Source organism: Galeopterus variegatus, unplaced genomic scaffold (assembly GCF_000696425.1).
Source record: "Galeopterus variegatus unplaced genomic scaffold, G_variegatus-3.0.2 Scaffold1274, whole genome shotgun sequence".
NCBI lineage: Eukaryota > Metazoa > Chordata > Mammalia > Dermoptera > Cynocephalidae > Galeopterus > Galeopterus variegatus.
The window spans coordinates 193125-198684 of record NW_007727385.1 but is presented as its reverse complement, the minus strand read 5'-3'; positions in this window follow the sequence as shown (position 1 = coordinate 198684).

Genomic DNA, 5560 nt, shown 5'->3' with positions numbered 1-5560 from the left:
CTCTTCTTCCTTTCCTCCTCCTCCTCCACTTCTTCCTTTCCTCCTCCTCCTCCTCTTCTTCCTTTCCTCCTCCTCCTCCACTTCTTCCTTTCCTCCTCCTCCTCCTCTTCTTCCTTTCCTCCTCCTCCTCCTGCTCCTCCTCTTCTTCCTTTCCTTTTTTTTTTTTTTTTTTAAAGATGACTGGTAAGGGGATCTTAACCCTTGACTTGGTGTTGTCAGCACCACGCTCAGCCAGCGAGCGAACCGGCCATCCCTATATGGGATCCGAACCCGGGGCCTTGGTGTTATCAGCACCGCACTCTCCCGAGTGAGCCACGGGCCGGCCCCCTTTCCTCCTCTTCTTCCTTTCCTCCTCCTCCTCCACTTCTTCCTTTCCTCCTCCTCCTCCTCTTCTTCCTTTCCTCCTCCTCCTCCACTTCTTCCTTTCCTCCTCCTCCTCCTGCTCCTCCTCTTCTTCCTTTCCTCCTCTTCTTCCTTTCCCTCCTCCTCCTCCTCTCTTTCCACACACCACGCACTGGTTTTCTTGATCCTCTTCCGTTCACCCTGATCCCCAGCGTGTTTGCTTCTGTTTTACACGCACATGCTCCTATTTCTCTCCGTTTCTCTTCCTTAAGTGATGCTCTTGTCCTTCCTCACCTGCCTCCACCCCAACCCGCGCTTTCCTGACTGCCCCCCGTCGCTCTCTCACTTTCTGGAATCTTCTCCCCTTCGCCTCCTCTGCCCGCTCCGCCCTCTGCTCCTCTCACGCGACTTCTCTGCCCGTCCCGCTCCGCCACCTCCGCGAGGGTCTCGAGTCCCTCTCGCTCCCATCCGCGCGCTCGCTGGCTCGTGGCTCCCGCACCGTCTACAGACGTTTCTACCGCCCACTCCTCCCCTCCCCACCTCCTGCCTCACCCCCGAAGCTCCCCGCTGGCCCTGACCCGCCGCCCTCCTCGCCTTCCCTCCGCCTCTCTCCGCGCTGTCCCAGCGACGCCCGCGGCCGCGGAGGCCCAGGCCCCGCCTGACGACCAGCCGGGCAGGGACGGGCTTGTCGCGTGCTGGGGACATCCATCCCGCCTCGGACGATCGGTCCTGCAGTCCTTACGAAATCGTCTCACGTCCTCCCACGGCCTGGGGCCATCAGTTCGCGTGTCTCCTCCACAGCTGCACATCCTTGTCTGTCTGCAGTTCATTAGTGGGGACACGGGGACATGACCCCATGACTTGGAAGAACATGTTAGCACACGGGAGGTCACAACACGGACGGCGGGAACTGCTCCCTCTTCTGTGCCTTCCTCTTCCTCTCCCTCTCTACTTCATGCCTCTATTCTCTCTCTCTCATAGTGTGCCCTGCTCCTGTTGACATCAGTGACCTGGTTTTTTGCTTTTTTCTTTAATATTGTGAGCAAAGTCGTCGTAAAGTCTGTGTCTGATTTTCCAGCAGCCAAAGGCTTGCCAGTCCTTTTAACTGTTTCCGCTGACTCTTGTTCACGGTCCTTCTTTCCTTGCACGCCTGGTTACTCGAGACCCTGTGCTGCTCGTTGGATCTGAAAAATGACCTACGGGACGAGGCCGAAGGCATATTCCTCTATAGCAAGTTCCCAACTGTTCCGCGGGACGTTGGGGGCAAGACTTGAGGATCTGGGCCCAGGCTGCACCTCCCCGAGGTGGCTTGTCCACCCTCCCCTGGGCTGGAGCTCCCTGCGGTCCCCTCATTGCAGGCCCCCTGTGAGGGCCTTGGGTCCCCCTTGTCATCAAGACTATCCAAGGGACAGTTTAAACTTCCCCAGACCAACAGATCCCTCGGAGCAAAGACGTCAGGCTGCTGCTCGCCTGGATGAGCTCCCGTCCCCTTCAGGCTGCCCTGCGCCTTCCTATGGTCTGGCCAGCAGTTTGATGCTTTCACGATTTTCAGAGTTTATCCAGGTTCCTAGTTGTTCCCAGCTACAGGGTTGGTCCAACGACCTGGCCCACTGTTCCCGGAAGTAGGAGGCGTTTTCAGTCTTTCTCTGCTTTTTATACCTTTTCTGTCCTGTCGCTCTCTCCTTTCCCCTTCTCATTCTCTCGCCTCTCCCTTTCTCCCTTTTTTCTCTCTCCCTTCCCTTCTCTCCTGCTGTTTTCTTCCTCTCCCCCTGTCGTCTTTCACATTCTCTGTCACACACACTTCTCTGTTCCCTTCTGTCCGTCTCCTTTCCCCTCCGTCGGGTCTTCTCACGCCCTTCTCTCAGCTTCTCCTCCCCTCCCTCTCGCCTCCCTCTCCTCCTCCACGGGCCCCTGCTCTCCGATCCTCCTTCCTCTCTCCATTTCTCTTTTCCCTCTATTTCGATTCTTCCTCTCCTCCCTCAAGCTCTCTGCCTCCCTCTTTCATTTCGCCCCCACCCCACCCCCTTCCTGGCTTTCTCTCTTTTCTCTTGTTTTCGCTCCATTTTCTCTCCTCCTCCTGCTCCCCCTTTCACGCCCTCGCTCCCTCTGGCCCTCTTCCCCTCTTCTCCTCTCCCCGCTTTTCTCTATCTCATAGTCTCTCTCTTCCTTCTTATCCACCTCCCTCCTCTTTCTCTTTTCCCTGGCTCCGAACCTTCCCCTCCTCCTCTCCCTCCTTTATCCCCATTCTCTGTTTTCTCTCCTGTCCCGGCTGTCTGTCCTCTCTCTCTTCTCTGACACAGCCTATTTCTCCTTCCTCTGTCCCTCTTCTCTCCTTTCCTTTGTTCTTTTCCTCCCATTTCTGGCTCTCCCTTCTCCGTCTCTTTTCTGCCTTCTGTCTTTCCCCTTTCTCCACCTTTCCCTTCCCTTTTTCTCTTCCTGTCCATTTCTCTTCTCCTCTCTCTGCCTGTCCCTTCTCTCTCAAGTTCTCCCTCCCTGGTGCTCTTTCTTCTCTTTCCTCAGTTTCTCTTCCCTTCCCTCTCTGTGTGGTCTCCCTTTTCTCCTCTTTCTTTTTCTTGCACTCTCTTCCCTCCTTCCTTCCCCTCTCTGAACCTGTCTCCTCTCTTCCTCTTCTCATCCTCCTCTTCATTCCCACTCTCTCCCCCTTTGGTCTCTCCCGCTCTCACCCTCTCTCTCTGGTTTCTCTGTTTTCTGTCTCTCCCTCTCCCCTTCCCTCCCCTCCCCAAGTTCTCAGACTCACTGGCCTCCTTCCCTCTGAGCCTTTTCTCCTCCCTGTCTCAGGGAGGCTCCTGCCCTGCCCAGCCCTCTGCACCCTGACCCTGTGGGATACTCTCCTCTCCTGCCCTTGATGCTGGAGGTTTCCAGGTTCTGAACATGAGGCTGGAGTCCACCCAGAGGCCTGAACTGGCTTGGTAGCAGGAAGCTGGCCAGCCCAGGAATGGAAGGACCTTTGTGACACACATTCTCTCTCTCTTTTTTCTGTCTGTCCTGGACTCTGGACACTACCTCGAGGAATAAAGCCTGCTATAGGCCCAGGAAGGAGGAAACAAGAAACAGTCTCAGAAACAGGAAGTGAGTTGCCTAAAGACATACAGCACGTAAGTGGCAGGGCCAGAACTTGGTAGGCCCCCTGGGTTGGCTCCTGGACTTCTGTCTGAGCTTGGTGAGAAGGGGAATGATGACCTTCTGCTCCATTCTTCTCCCCAACCCTCCACCATCTTCTCTTCCTCCAGCAGCATGGAGCACATCAGTGGGGGAGGACCTCGCCCGACTTTCATTTCACAGATGAGAAAATAGGCACCCAGTGTTTCTGAAGACCAGCAACTGCTAGGACAGTCTTCGTGGGAACCCTTACCTGGCCGAGAGGATCAACAGTGCCTTCTGCAGGGCACTTCTCTCCATCCAGAAGGGCCACCAGGACCTGGCTGATATATTCTCGGACTGCATGAAATCCTCTATTGCCACCTACTGGCAAAGGATGGAACTATACCTGGCTGTATTAGACACTGAGAATGGTCCCAAGAACAGTGACTAGAATTCCTGGGGGAGGAAGAAGGACTTGGGGGTCGGGGGTAGCCACAGGGAAGAAAGGGAGAACTTGTAAAATTCTGTAACAATGAACATGTTTGTGGCTAATCGATACATTAACATTCACACCCAGCAAGCTTCTTGGTATGCTAACTTAAACCTCTGAACTTCACATGTTTTCAAGTCATTCTATGGGTGGATTCTCTTCTGCATTCCCACAGAAATGCAACTGGGACTATATCATTGGAAAATTGGATTTGGTTTACACAAGCTTGCCTTGGAGACTCCATTTCCAGAGATTGGGCCAAACTGAGTTTGTTTCCTTTATAATGATACTGTTATGCCTTGTTAAATGGAAGGTGGGTACAGAGGCTGATGGACTGACAGCTAAAGTGGCCCCAATATTTAGCCACTGATCCTCACCATGGAGTCTCTCTGATGGGTTAAATAAAGAAACCTGTAGAATTGTTTCCAGAAGCCACAATCTGGGGTAGTAAAGAATCTTACAAAATTCTAAAACTAGTCTTCTATATTTTCAAGGATTGCTTGCCATGCAACTATTTACTAAAAACATCTAAATGGCAATATGAAGCCCTAGGCTGGAAAGAGGGGAACTTATCATTGCTAGGGAGCAGGCAACATTTTAAGGGGCAAAGAAGGACATTCAAGGGATGAAGCAAGAAACGGGTGCACACAATCCCTTCACTGAGCAAATGCTCAGTGCCAGGTGCTCTCATGTCATCTTAAACCAGAAGTCATGAGGCTGGGGTGAGGGTCCAACAGGGAGAGAATATGGGCTGAGTGGGGGGTCAGGACAGTAGAGATAGAGGGGACATGGCAGAAAGAGGAAGGAGGGATGGGGCTGTGGGGGGAAGGGAGAGTGTGAGAACAGTGCCTGAGGTCTGGCCTGGTGGTATCTAATTGATTCATTAATTAAGGGCCTCGAATGCGTGTCTGAGGGGCTGAGACTTGTCCTAGGGGTACTAGCAGACCATGGGAGGGCATGATCAGTGAAGCAGCGAGGTCAGCTCTGGTGTCAGAAAAACCCCAATGATGGACTAGAGGAGGGACACTGGTGGCTGGGAGGCCAGGGAAGAGGCTGGGCTGATGGTCCAGGTGGAAAAGGATGAGGCTTAAGCTAGGGACAGGACCATGGGGACAGCAGTGAAGGGATGAGGCCAGGAGGAACTGGAGGGATAGAAATGATGGTGTGCAGAGGGATGTCATTGGGGCAGAGCCGCACTCTGGTCTGTGAAGGTGGGTAGGTGGTAGCACCACTCACTTGAATAAGGATCCCTTGAGGAGCACCCAATCTGGGCAGGTGGGAGATGCATCCTGGGGAAGGAGCCCAGGAGGCAGATAGGGCTGTGGGTCTAGAGATGAGGAGAGTGGTCTGAGCTGCAGATAGGTTTGGGAACTGTTAATGAAGAGGGGCTGTTTGGAACCTCCAGTGCAAAGGGTTGTGGCTGAGACCCAGAGTGGCAATGGGGCAGCACACATCACAAGCACACACACACCCTTTGTCCCCCAGCAAGTCCCCATCTCGCCACATTCCGCAGATACATGCACATGTGCAAAATGATGCAGGAAGGTGGGAATTCCTGAAGCGATGCTTGGAACAACCCAAAGATCCACCAAAACAGAACCCATGAAATAAACTCTGAGCCATCCA